Source organism: Mastomys coucha, unplaced genomic scaffold, assembly GCF_008632895.1.
Source record: "Mastomys coucha isolate ucsf_1 unplaced genomic scaffold, UCSF_Mcou_1 pScaffold5, whole genome shotgun sequence".
Classification (NCBI taxonomy): domain Eukaryota; kingdom Metazoa; phylum Chordata; class Mammalia; order Rodentia; family Muridae; genus Mastomys; species Mastomys coucha.
In genome coordinates this window covers 22,792,733-22,807,373 of record NW_022196911.1, presented here as the reverse complement: position 1 = coordinate 22,807,373, position 14,641 = coordinate 22,792,733, and the positions used below count along the sequence as shown (strand labels likewise).

The following is a 14,641-nucleotide window of genomic DNA, read 5'->3' as shown; positions in this document are numbered from 1 at the left end:
TGTCACTGTGCCAATACCATGCAGTTTTTATCACTATTGCTCTGTAGTACAACTTAAGGTCTGGGATTCTCACACACCTTTATCCCTTCTGGATAAGATATTATATACAATTTTGGAGTAGGTTGGGTCTGACAACAGGGGCTTCCTATGTGCTTGACCTGAGATGCCTCATCTACATGAGGAGAGGCTTGGGGGAACTGCCACTATGTGACTGATGTCCATAATCTTCTCTATGGGGAGACTGTGGCTATGTGACAGGGGCCTGGTGCCAGGAACAAGCAAGCTCCTACTGTCTCTTCAGGGTTCCCAGAGCTCCAAGCCTTAACTTGATCTTACCAGCTTCCTCTCATACTCCATTGCACCACAGATGACCCCTTGGTGAAGACATTCAACTCCATGCCCCCATGCTCCTTCTCACTCATAGCTGTTATTCTTGTCATCTTTCTGAAGAACAAAAATACTGCTGTTGTCTAGGCCAATGCTCAGTTACAACCTTCTTATCACTGTGATCCTTTATTTTCTCTGTTGCCTATTGTTCATTGGCCACACTAGCACATTAACCTGTAGTCTACAACAGAACATATTTGAACTTCTGTTCTCTATGGCTCTTTCCACTCTGCTGGTCAAAAGTCTCACCATACTTCTAGTCTTCAAAATCACTGCTCCAGGGAGAATGAACAGGAAGCTGATAATATCAAGGCCCCATAATTTTATCATTCCCATCTGCACCCCACTCCAAGTTGTTCTTTTGGGAATTTGTCTGGCAGCATCCCCTCCATTTATTGATAAAGATGCTCACTTCAAAACATGGACACATCACCATCATTTGCAACAAAGGTTCATTTATTCCCTTTGATTGTACTCTGGGATAGTTAGGATTCTTGATCCTAGGGAGCTACTTTATAGCTTTCTTTTCCAGGAATCTTTCTGACACATTCAATGAAGCCAAGTTTCTGGCTTTCCATATGCTTGTGTTCTGCAATGTCTGGATCACTTTCCTCCTTGTCTACCAGAGCACCTAGGGGGAGCTCATGGTGACTATGGAAGTCTTCTCTATCTTGGCTTCCAGTACGTCACTCTTAGGCATCATCTTTGCCCCCAAGTGCTATATAATATTATTAAGGCCAAAAGGAACTTACTTCATCACATTAGAAACAAAACATATGCTAGAAGAAAAAACCTTCTTAAAATTTGGTTTGTGGGTTTTTTGGTTTTTTGGGTTTTTTTTTAGTTAACTTTTGATTTTATGTGACAATAAGTTATTCTGATAAAAACATTATAAATTCAAATTCAAGTTTATTTTTGATTTCATAGAGGTAACAAGCATTCTGTCATCTCAAATGACTACCAGCCAACAATAAATTCAACAGACTTCTCCTCTTAAATACCTACTACTATGATCTTTCAGTCACCTCTTAACCAGGCAGAGCTAGAACATATCTTTTCCCTTTCCAACTGACATTGTTCATAAATCAATACGCCCCAGCTTTCAAGATGTAAGGTGTTTTCCTAAGCCTGTACTGTGCATAACTCACTGTCCATAGTACTCTGAACTATTACCTGCATTAGTTCACTGCAAGGGGTGCTGGGGAAGGGGATGTCCAAAATTCACATTCTTGGGCAGAAGACAAGGAGTGACCAGCACTGTACCGTGTTGTTTCACAGCACCTTCTATGGCTCACATGGCTGAGGACTACTCTAGAGCACTCTAAGCTTAAGGGTTAAAAAGGAGCCAGGTGCAGTGGTGTACAATGGTAACCCTGGCACCCAGGAGCCTGAGTGACACAGCCAATCTCAAAAGCAGAACAACAGCAAAGGGTAGCATTTCAGGCCTTCAAGCTTTTTCTTTTGATAAAAAAATACATTTTCTATCCTCACCTTTGAAAGTAAGCACTTGGAATCCTTACATACTTCAAAACCTGTTATCCTCTTTAGACATGGGTTTGTGGGTTTTTTTAAACATTAGTTTTGAAACCTGATAGTTCTTTGCCATCTGAACACTTACATATGAAGTTTAACTTGACATTTTATGCCATAGTTTATTATTTCTTTATGTCACAATATTAGGCTGAGTTCTGTAGTCATCTTTTTTTTATGTTGATATATATGGTGATTTATAGCCTTCCTCTTGTATGCACTGCTACTTCTGGGTTATTTATTAAGTTTGCAATAACATCTAAATTTGTGAGTTCTTCCACTTAGATCATTCACATATTTCATTAATTTGACAACTAGACAACTAGATTCCAAAACAATTTCTTTCCTCTCTCAATTATGAGTGCTGATGAAGAGATTCCAAAGTAATATGTATAAACTTTCTTAAACATTTTGTAAATTTGACATTCAATAGAGTAAATTTGTGTTGGTGTATCATTTTATTTATGAAGCCATTATAACATTTTAACAATTTGTCAGGCTTTATTATGGTATAAGATTTTATCTGATAAAAATCAAAATTCTGGCCGGGCGGTGGTAGCACATGCCTTTAATCCCAGCACTTGGGAGGTAGAGGCAGGCGGATTTCTGAGTTTGAGGCCAGCCTGGTCTACAGAGTGAGTTCCAGGACAGCCAGGGCTACACAGAGAAACCCTGTCTCAAAGAAAAAAAAATTCAAATTCTGTTCATTTGATGTAATGTTTAGGGAAAATTATACTGCACCAAGTCACTATCTAATGAGATACATAGGAAGTTGCTGCTAACTAGGATCTCATCACCAAATATATGCAGCCACTCTTTGAATTACAAAATGCACAGATGTATCTGGTTCCACTGACTCTGTGTTCATTTCTATTTTTGATTCTAAACATCTAAGTAATCTTTATCTCATCACTTCTTCATAGTCTATTAGCATTTAATAAACTGGTTCATGTTCCTTCAACTCACAGTATAGACAGGAAAAGGCTTTTAGTCCAGAAGAGCATTTCAGATGGAGTCAGCACCTATGTCCTCTAAACCATGTATTTATAATTTCTCTGTCTGCTATGACCATTCTGTTTTGATTGTTATGGCTCTGAAGTTTAGCTTGTGAATATTCATCATTGCTTATTCCTTTTGATCAATTTGACTTAGACCACAGTTTTCATTGAACTACAGGATCCATATTTTACTTTAAAAAATATGTCCATGTATTCAAAAAGTGATTTTAACCTTTGTTTCTAAGTTCCCTCTAAAAAGTTTTCTATGAAAGTCATCTTTTGTACCTTTCCTAGGAGAGTATAAAATGGTTTATCCAAGCATCCTTTTCTTTGTACAAAAGTAAACAAGAAGTTTAATATAATTTCAAATCATAAATTGAATAAGAAGTATAGCACAGAAAATGTTTACATGCATTGCCAATAAGAATAATTATCTGGCTAAACACTCATTATCTGTCACAAGCTCAACGGTTCATTGAAAGTTAAAAACCATAATTTCTGTGACCAAGGTTTTATTGAAGTTTTGTATAGATAAGCCCAGTCAATTTTTGATGCTCTGTCCTTGAACCTACAGTCAATCATTCATTCTCTGTTTATGACCTTAAATCAGTGGTTTTACAACCTCTTGAAATGTGATAGAAGTTGAAGATGCCTGATTGCTATCTTGGAAGCAATTTACTTGTAACATGTGAAGACTGCCAGAGTTCTCATTGCAGTTTTAATATCAGAAAAAAACTTAATGACAGTTCTAGTATAACATATCTTAGTAATTATTAATATAATTTTAGGACTTCTTAGAAATCATTATTAAGACTTAAAAATCATCTATTTGACTATATAGCATCACTACAAGGCAGTATATCTTTGTTGCTCTGCAGAAATCTGCTCAAAAGGGTGGGTTAATACCTAACGATTGTTGTATATTTAAAAATAACCGGAAAAGCACATTAATAGCAAGAATCATTACTCAAATTTAATCTCTTCAGCCTTGTTTAAAGAAGCAAATGCATCATTAACTTTACAGTCCATGGCAGAACCATCTCAGGAAGATCACCTACTAGCTTTTAGCTTCACCTTGATGGCTCTTAGCAACATGTTGGCTCACAACCGTCTGTAACTCCAGTTCTACAGCACCCAAAACCCTCTTCTGTTATCCACAAGCACCAGACATATAAGCAGTGCAGGACAGAAATGGAAGCCAAACATATGTATACACACAATAAAAGATTTTTTAATAAATTAAAGATCTATAAGAAAAAAACTACGATTCTTAACCTTTATTGTTTTCTGTTTTCTTGTTAAATTTCTTTTTCAGAAATAATTTTTCTATTTTATGTCTATTGTAGTTTGCCTGAGTGGATGGCTGTGTACCATTGGCATGTAGGAATCATAAAGAAGATAATTTCCGATTCACTTGGAAATGAAGTTACTAATGATTATCAGCTGCCACAGGAGCATTGAGGATCAACTCAAAGTCCTCTGGAAGAGAATCTAGTGCTCTTAACTGTTCAGTGATCTCTTCAACAGCAGAAATATTTGACTAGTCATGCACCTCTCAGGAAGATCACCTTAATCTTACATCTTACATCTTGGCTGGGGGCCAGCCCTGACTGTTCTTTCTTCTTGCTTCTCTCCTGAGGCAGTGGAGGGAGAGGAGTGTCAGTAGGGGAAAGGCTTGGTCTTATAAGATATTTAGAGTTGCTGTTTAATAATAGAACATTTACCTATCTTAAGTCTAAGTCACTTTACTACTGTAGCTGACCTGCCTGAGTTCCTCTGAGGCCAGAAGCTACAGTCTCTAGCATTTAGCACCTCATCTTAAAACAGCAAGTGATTAAGTAAAGTAGCTTTTCTTGTATCTCCACAGGAACTGCACCCTGCTTTAACTCACAGCCTGCTAGTTGAAGTAGCAGAAAGAAAAAAGAACACTTTGAAAAAAAATGATTTCAGCCTTTATTTCTAAGTTCTTCTAAAAAGTTTCCTATGAAATTTCTCTAAGAAATGGGGATGGGTTCTCTCATCTCTTTGTCCTAGCACTTGTACATCTTTCCAAATACATGATCACATAGTAAAAAATTCACCAAGAGTTTATACATAAATTCAAATCATAAGTTAAATAAGAAGTTTTCAACAGAGAATGTTTACATGCATATCTATTAAGTCTATCTGACTAAACATTCATCATCTGTCACCAGTTCTACAGGTTCATGGATAGTTAAAAACATATTTTCTGTGACTAAGGTATTACTGAAGTTTCATATAGATAAACACAGTCAATATTTTATCTTCTGTCCTTGCACATATAGTAAATCATTAATTCCCTTTTTATGACCTTTGGTTAATGGTTTTACAACCTCTTGGAATGTGCTCTAAGTTGTAGATACCTGCTTGCTATCTTAGATGCAATTAACTTGTGACACATAAAGATAGCCAGAGTTCTCATTGAAGTTTTGATATCAGAAAAGACTTAATAACAGTCCTAGTATAATTACTGACAAAATGTTAGGAATTCTTATAGAATCCTCATTACAAATTAAGAAATCATCTATTTGTCTATATAGCATCACTCCAAGACTGGGCATCTTCATAGTTCTGTAGAGATCTGCTCAGAAGGGTAGGCTAATACCTAGTGATTGTTATACATATTTAGTAATAACAAGAAAAGCATACTAAGAGCAGGAAATTTTCCTACAATGAAATCTCCTAGGCCTTTCCTTAAGGATCAAATCTGTCATAAACTGCACAGTCCATGGCAGAGCCATCTCAAGATCACTTGCTAGTTTTTAGCTTCTCCTTGATGGTTGATGGCACATCTTAAATTGGTTTGGGAAATTCACACACTTATTTCATGTATTCTGAATTGGTGCAGTTTTGAGGTACGCCCATGGGGCTCCTGGAATCGTGATGTTTCTAACAACTACTCTCTTTTCATGTCTAATATCAACTGCTTGCGTCTACTAGTGCTTTTACTTGGTAAATGTTTTATTTACTTTATCTGCCTTTTATATCATTATTTGTTTAGTGGTTGCTTTTGGTCTTTTTTTATGTGCTGCTTGCTCTCATCTCTACAAGGTCTTAAGATACACTATTAAGTTACCTGTTTGGAATATCCCTTGTTTGTAACTTAAGCATTTGGAATTGTAAATGTACGCCTTTAGGATGACCTTCGTTATATCCCATAGGTTCTGATACTTTTGTGATTCATTTTAATCCAACCAAATGACTTTTTCAATTCTGTCTTTAATTCTTTTCTAAGATATCTGGGATTCAATAGTGAGCTGTTTCATCTCCATAAGTCTGTATGTTTTCTGTTGTCTGTCTTGCTGTTCATTCCTGTCTTTGCTCCTTTTCATGCCAATAGAATACAAAAATGTCACTTCAAGTTACTCATGTTTGTTCATACTTTCTCTGTGCTGGTTTATGAGACCTATTTTAGATCAAGTCCTATGGTCTGCTTTGAAGAATATATACTCCATACTTTTTGAGTAAAATTTTTCTGGAAATGTGTGTTGTCTGTTTGATCTATGTTTTCACTTAACTACAATAGATTGACATTAACATTTTGTCTGCATGACTACTCTATTGGTGAGAGCATCCAACATTTAGAATGTAAATAAGTAAAACAGTTAATAATAAAAATAATAACTGAAAAATAAGAGAAGACTGGATATAACAATGAATACAAGAGAAAGAATACAAATTCAAAACACCATTACATCAAGATATACAAAGACATACATAATGATAAATTTCAATAAAAAAAATTGATTGAAGTAGAAGCCTGATATAGTTGTCTCATGAGAGACTCTGACAGCACCTGACAAATACAGATGCAGATGCTCACAGCCAACCATTGGACTGAGGACAGGAATGCTAACAGAGGCATTAGGGAAGGACTGAAGGAGTTTGCAACTCCATAGGAAGAACAACAGTATCAACCAACTAGACCCAGACACTAAACCACCAACCAAAGAATATGAATGGAGGGACCCATGGCTCCAGCTGCATATGTAGGAGAGGATGGCCTTATCTGGATTCAATGAGAGGAGAGGACCTTGGTCCTGTGAAGGCTCAATCCCCAGTGTAGGGGAATGCTAGGGCAGTGAGATGGGAGTGCGTAGTTGGGTGGGGGAGCATCATCATAGAAGCCAAGGGAGGGGGGTGGGTTAGGAGGTTTGTGGAGGGGAAACCAGAAAAGGGATAACATTTGAAATATAAATAAATAAAATATGGAAGAGAAGAAAAAACATCTCTTCAAAGATAGCTTGTATCTTTTGGAGAAGTGAGGCAAGACTTTAGTGATATAGTCTTAATTAATGACTGATATTGCAATGCACAACACAGCTCACTATAAGTGGTACTAGCCCTTAGCTGGTGTCTTGAATTATATAATAAAGCTGGATGAGTAGGCTACGAAAAGCCAGGCAATAAGCAAATATCTGCTGTGTTCTCTGTTTCTGTTTCTACCTTGAGTTTCTGTATTGGATTCCCCTGATGATGGTCTATAACCTGTAATGCAAATAAACCCTCCTAATCTTCAAATCACATGTACTCACAATTTTTTCATAGCAACAGAATGTAAATAAGGACTAACATTCTGGAAGTAACTTAATTCTCTGTGATTTGGATGTAAGCCTTGCCCACAAGATGAACTGTGTACCTGGAAGCAATATTAAACTCATAAACAGGCTAGACAAGATAAAGTCTCTACAGAAACCCTATCACTATTATTCAGTTAAATGGGTATAGTATTAAACCAACTCCAAATCCTATCCCTTACAATGACATGAAAGGCAATTTCAGGTTCAGGGAGACAGATTAAATAATCTGCATGAATGAATGTCTTGAAATGTTGACAAGAATCCACTGCAAAACCGCATGCCAAAGAACATTGAAGCACCACAAATTGGTCTCAAGTTTTTAAGAGAGAAAGTGGGATTTGAAGATAATGTGGGTTTATCTTGAAATAGTTTGGAATGGATTAAGTGTAATCCAAGACACTGTGTACAAAGCTCACAGCTCTCTAAGGTCCAGAGCTATGGGAGATAGAGAGATAAGGAAAAAACATTAGTCTCGATATCCTGAATATTATAGATAGGAAAGTGCAAAACACACACAAATTCAATGGCACAAGAAACAACTCCTGAACAGCACCACAATTATAAATAGATTAAGACTAAAAATAGACATCAATGACATTTAAAAAAAAACAGTTTCTAAAGAAAAGGACATTATCTTTCCAGCCAACTAGCATCATAGTGAAAGAGAAAAATTTTACTAGCTGTACATCTGACAGTATTAATGTATAAAATTTATAAATTATTAAAAATATTAAACATCCAGAATTAAAAACTAAATTAAAAATTGGACAAAAACAGAAAGTTTTCAAAAGACAAATATAAATGACTGAGAAATATTTTATTTATAGATTTATTCACTTTACATGGCAATCATGGACTACCTTTGCCAAGGACTATACTTGGCTGGTCCTGAGAGAAAGAGTGTCTGGAAGCAATGAAAACAAATGACTAGAAATCAAATAGTGGGTCCAAGCTGGTGGCCTATGTTCTGTTTGAGATTCCTTTCCAGACTGCTTTCTCTATTTTGATCTCTCTGGAGATCTCTAGTCAGTTCTCTCTATTTTCTGCTCAATACAGTTCTCCAAGAAGATCTTTCTTGCTATTCTAAAAAATTGTTGAGCTCAAATCTTGTGGATCATAAGCCAAGTCTTTTATTTTGCAAATCAATCCAGTCATTTACTTCAGGTTCCCTTCTGATTATCCTATGAATCAATATCCCCTGATGTCAGCATTTGATTCTTAGGACACAGCAAGCATGTTTTTTCTAACATTGCAAAAGATTACAAATGATCCAGAAAAATTATGAGGCATATCTCTGATAATCAAAAGGGAACCTGGAGCCCCTTCTGCCTGGTCCTTTCTGCTGGGAGAGACTGCTAGCTAGTCTGCTCCTCTGAAGACACCATATCCTGAGGCATTCCAGAAGATCCACTGCATTCAAAACATTTGGAAAGAATCCTCCTGATGTCCCACAGATGCCACTGGGAAACTAGTGAACTTAAGACCCATCACCCTACAAAACCCCCAACAACCAAATACGACTCCCCTTCTGCCCAGTCCTTTCTGCTGGGACAGACTGCTAGCTAGTCTGCTCCCCTGAAGTTACAACATCCTGAGTCATCCCAGGAGATCTGCTGCACTAGGGGCATTTGACACCACAACCTGAGACATCCCTGGAAATTTACTGGACCCAAAATAACTGACACCACAGCCTAAGGCATGCCAGGGGATCTGCTGCACACAGGGCGACTGAGCAACTGATTGCCAGCTTGTCTGCTCCCCCAAAAGACACCACAGCTTAAAGGCATCCCAGGAGTTCCTCTGTATGAAGAGCAACTGTGCAATGGACACCACAGTCTAAAGACCTCCTGGGGGCTCTGTGGAGTGCAGGTCAACTGACCCAACTGACTGAAAGACTCCCTGGAGTTTTGCTGCACACAGGGAAATAGAAACCACCGTACATACCCACCCCTGGAGAACAGCTTGACACAGGACAACAGCTCGACTCTGAAGATCCAACAGTCTGCAGCAAACACCAAGGGTAACCAGATAGAGGCAAGCACAAGACCATAAGCAACAGAAGTCAGTATACATAGGTATCATCAGAACCCTGTTTTCCCATTACAACAAGCCTTGAATATAACAACACACCTGAAAATCAGGAAGCTGACCTAAAATCCTACCTCATGAAGATAGTAGAGACCTTTAAGGAGGATATAAGTAACTCACTGAAAGAAATATAGGAAAACATAAGTAAACAGGTAAAAGCCCTTAAGGAGGAAACAAATAAATCCCTTAAGGAAATACAGGAAAACACAATCAAACATGTAAAGGAATTGAATAAAGAAGTCCAAGACCTAAAAGTGGAAATAGAAACAATAAAGAAAACATAAATGTAGGCAAACCTGGAAATGGAAAACATAGGAAAGAGGTCAAGAATTATAAATGTAAGTATCACCAACAAAATACAAGAGATAGAAGAGAGAATTTCAGGTGTAGAAGATACTATACAAGTGATTGACACACTGTCAAAGAAAATTTAAAACATAAAAAACTCCTAACCCAAAACATCCAGGAAATTCAGGACATATTAAAAAGACCAAGTCTAAGAACTATTGGAATAGAGGAGAACAAAGATTGCCAGCTGAAATGAGTTAAAAACGTTTTCAACAGGCTGGGTGGTGGTGGTACATGCCTTTAATCCCAGCACTTGGGAGGAAAAAGCAGGCAGATTTCTGAGTTCGAGGCCAGTCTGGTCTACAGAGTGAGTTCCAGGAAAGCCAGGGCTATACAGAGAAACCCTGTCTCAAAAAAAAAAAAAAAAAAAAAAAAAAAAAAAAAAAAAAAAGACAAAACAAAACAAAACAAACAAACAAACAAAAAACAGAAAATGTTTTCAACAAAATCATAGAAGAAAATGTTCCCAACCTAAGGAAAGAGAAGGCCATAAAGGTACAAGAAGCCTATAGAACACCAAATAAATGGGACCAGAAAAGAAAAATCCTCTCATCACATAATAAGCAAAACACTAAACACAGAGAACAAAGAAAGAATATTAAAAGCTGCAAGGGAAAAAGGTCAAGTAACATACAAAGGTAGACCTATCAGAATTATACCAGACTTCTTATCAGAGACACTAAAAGCCAGAAAAGCTTGGTCCAAGGTCATGCAGACTCTAAGAGAATATAAATGCCAGCCCAGGCTACTATACCCAGTTAAACTCTCAATCAACATAGATAAATAAACCAAAATATTCCAGGACAAAACCAAACTCAAATCGTATCTACCAATTCAGCACTACCAAGGATCCTAAAAGGAAAACTCCAACACATGGAAGGTACCTACACCAAAGAAAAGACAAGATATTAAGCATCTCACAACAAAGCCAAAGGAGAGAACCACAAGCACATAAAGCCACCTACCAGAACAAGCATAACAGGAACCAACAGTTATCTCTCTTCAATATCTCTCAATATTAATGGACTCAACTCACCTATAAAAAGACTTAAGCTAACAGACTAGATAAGCAAACAATTTTGCTGTATACAAGAAATATACCTCAATAGCAAAGACAGACACTATTTCAAAGTAAATGTGTGGAAAAAGGTCTTCCAAGCAAATGGTCCCAAGAAACAAGCAGGGGTTGCCATTCTAATATCCAATAAAATAGACTTTCAACCAAAATGTATCAATCTTGATGTGGAAGGACACTTAATATTCATTAAAGAGAAAATCCACCAAGAAAAAGTCTCAACTCTAAACATCTATGCCCTAGCAAACATATGCTGGACCTAGGCATATGTTTAGCAGATGTACAACTTTGTCTTCATGGAGATTTCCAAAAAGTTGAGCAGGGTGTGTCCTATAATCTGTTCCTGTACTGGTCTCCTAACTGAGCTGCTTTGTCTGGCCTAAGTGAGAAAGGCACAGTCTGGCAGTGACTAATGTACCATGGTGGGCTGATATCCAGAGGGCCCTCTGTTTTCTCAGAGGCTGCAATTGGGATATAAAGTAAATACATTAATTAATTAATGAAAAAACCCTCAAGTTATACATATGCTGGCAAAGATGTAGAACGAGCAACTCTTCATTGCAGAGTGCAAACTTGTACATCCACTCTAGTAATCAATTTGGTGGTTTCTCAGAAAAAAATGGCAATAGTTCAACCTCAAGACCCAGCCAGAGCACTCCTGGGCATATACCCAAGATGGGTTGCACCAAAAAAAACAGGAGACTTGCTCCACTATGTTCATAGCAGCTTTATTCATAACTGCCAGGAACTGCAAACAACCCAGATATCCCTCAACCTGGATAAAGAAAATGGGGTACATTTACGCAGTGGAATACTACTCAGCTATTAAATGTAAGGGCATCATGAAATTTGCAGGCAAATGAATGGAAATAGAAAATATTATCCTGAATGAGGTAACCCAGACCCAAAATTGCATGCATGATGTGTACTGACTTATTTGCGGATATTATCCATAAAGGATCAGATACCCATGCTATAATCCATAGACCCAAAGAAGCTAAATAGCAAGGAAGGTCCAATGTTTGAATCTTAATCAGAAGGGGAAATAAAATAGACATTGGAGTTGGATGGTAAGAGGGAACTGGACCAGGTGATGGAGAAGGGAACAGGGAGGGGGAATAAAATTTGGGGAAAACTAGGTAGAGAGGGTCTGAAAATTGAATGGAAATGTGGATGGCATTCTAGGATGTGTCAGAAACCTGGGACTGGGGAGGCTCCAAAGAGTTTATGAGGGTAATGAGTTGAGACTCCTACCAGTGGGGCATATGAAACCTGAAATTGCCACCGTCTATAGCCAAGCAAGACTCTCAGTAGAGAGATAAGGTCAACAACCAGCCACTAAACCTTGGACCCAGACTTTGTGCTGCCTACAAGAAGTGCAAGGACCAAAATTAAGCAGGGACTGAAGCGATGGTCAACCTATGACTGGCCTACTTTAGATCCATCCCATGGGCAAGAACCAATCCCTGACACTATTAATGACATTCTGTTATGCTTGCAGACAGGAGCCTAGGAAAACTGTCCTCTGAGAGGCTTCACCCATCTGCTGACTGAAAAGATGCAGAGACCCACAGCTAAACATTAATCAAACACTAGGTGGAACTTGGGGTGTTTAGTAGAAGAGCTGAGAGAGGACTAAGAGAATAGGGACCCAACAAGGAAACCAACAGGGTCAATAACTTGGACTGCAAGAGTACTTCAAGAAAACAAACAAACAACCAAAGAGCATACGGGGCTAGTCCTAGGCCACCAGCACATATATAGCATACATGCAACTTTGACTTCATAAGAGTTCAACAACTTGAGTGAGGTCTTATCCTAACTCTGTTGCCTATCTATCTATTATTTTTTCCCTAACAGGGCTATCTTGTCTGACCTCAGTGGGAGAACATGTGCTGAGTCCTTCAATGAGTTGAAGCGCCAGGATGTGTTGGTACCAAGCACAGGCCTTCTTTTTCTCAGAGGTGAAAGGCAGGGTGGGAAGATGGAGGGGCTTTAAGAGGTGAAGTAGAGGAGGAGGTGCTCTGATCAAGATGTAAAGTGAATAAAGAAATGAATGGGAAAATATTTTAAAATAAAAAATGTAGATAAAGAATTTTTTAAAAAAGAATTACCCTTATTTTCTTCTTTGTGGGGGAAGATAGTAGTTGACATAAAATTTTGGCTTTGAGAAAATTCATAAATGAAATGTCCCATTATATATCCATTGGTTTCTTATAGATATTGATTTTGATGTGCCTATTATAGAAGTCTGATCTATACTGCCAGCTGAGTAACATTCCATTATGTAAACTACTATATTTGCTTTATCCATTTTTCAGGTGAGTGATATCTAGCTTGTTTTCAGTTTGGGGTTATTACAAACAAAGCTGTTATGAATATATTTGAGCAATTGTCCTTGTGGTAGGATGGAACATTTAGTTGGTATATGCCCAAGAATGGTATAGCTGTGTCTTGAGGTAAATCAATCCCAGCCTGGTCTACAGAGTGATTTCCAGGATAGCCAGAGCTATACAGAGAAACCCTGTCTCGAAAAAACCAAAATAATAGAAATCACAAAGGGATACAACCCTGGAGATAGAAAACCTAGGAAAGAGACTAGGAGCCATAGATGAATGTGGTGCCTGGAGGCTCACTGCAGCAGCCTGGGTCTCTCTCTCCTGCTGAGTCCTGTAGCAGGACACGTTAGTCAAAAAGGAGGCAATGTATAAATGAGATATTTTATTCTAGGAAAGAGAAAATAGGCCAGTCAAGTAGAGAGAAGGAAAGAAGAGGAAGGAGAGGAGAAAAGAAGGAGAGAGAAAGAGAGAGAGAGAGAGAGAGAGAGAGAGAGAAGGGGAATGAAGAGAACAAATAGCAGGAAAGAGAGGAAGAAGGCAAGAGAGGAAAGAGGGCAGGAGAAGGAACAAAGAGCAAGAGAGGGAGGAGGGGACAAACCAACCTTTATATTGTATGGGGCATGGCTATCTGTCATTGGGGCGAGGCATGCCTTGCTGTGATCAGATGACTGGAGTAGGGTCCAGCTAAAATGCTGGGAGCTTGGGACAATGTCTGCCTGATAGTGCACACATCTCCTGCAGGGGCAGCTGTGAGGGGTTGTGACTGAAGCAGGAGCCAAAGACTTAGGAGCTATAGTCGGACATCTTTCACCCCCTGCAGGCAAAAACTGCCCACTAGGGCTCTAAGGCTCAAGACCTATTACTGTACTGAGCCTAAGTTGCCTGAACAGACCACTGCCCCACAGATGAAAAGATCACCAACAGAATACAAGAAATAGAAGAGTTCTCTCAGGCACAGAAGATACCATAAAAGAAAAAACATTGACATAACAATCAAAGAAGATGCAAAATGCAAAAACATCCTAACCCAAAATGTCCAGGAAAACAAGGACACAATGAGAAGACCAAACCTAAATACAGTAAATATCTTCAACAAAATTATTGAAGAAAACATCCCTAACATAAAGAAAGAGGTGCCCATGAACATACCAGAAGCCTACAGAAGAACATCAAATGCACGTAACAAAGAAAGAATGTTAAAAAGCAGTATGGGGAAAAGGTCAAGTAACATATAAAGGCAGACCTATTAAATTACACCAGTCTTCTCACCAGAAA

General features: G+C 38.1%; 1 pseudogene; it reads left to right on the top strand.

Annotated features, from left to right (window-relative positions):
- Positions 1-4,376, top strand: part of LOC116077436 — a 19,713-nt pseudogene extending 15,337 nt beyond the window's left edge.
- Positions 4,377-14,641: the final 10,265 nt, after the last annotated feature.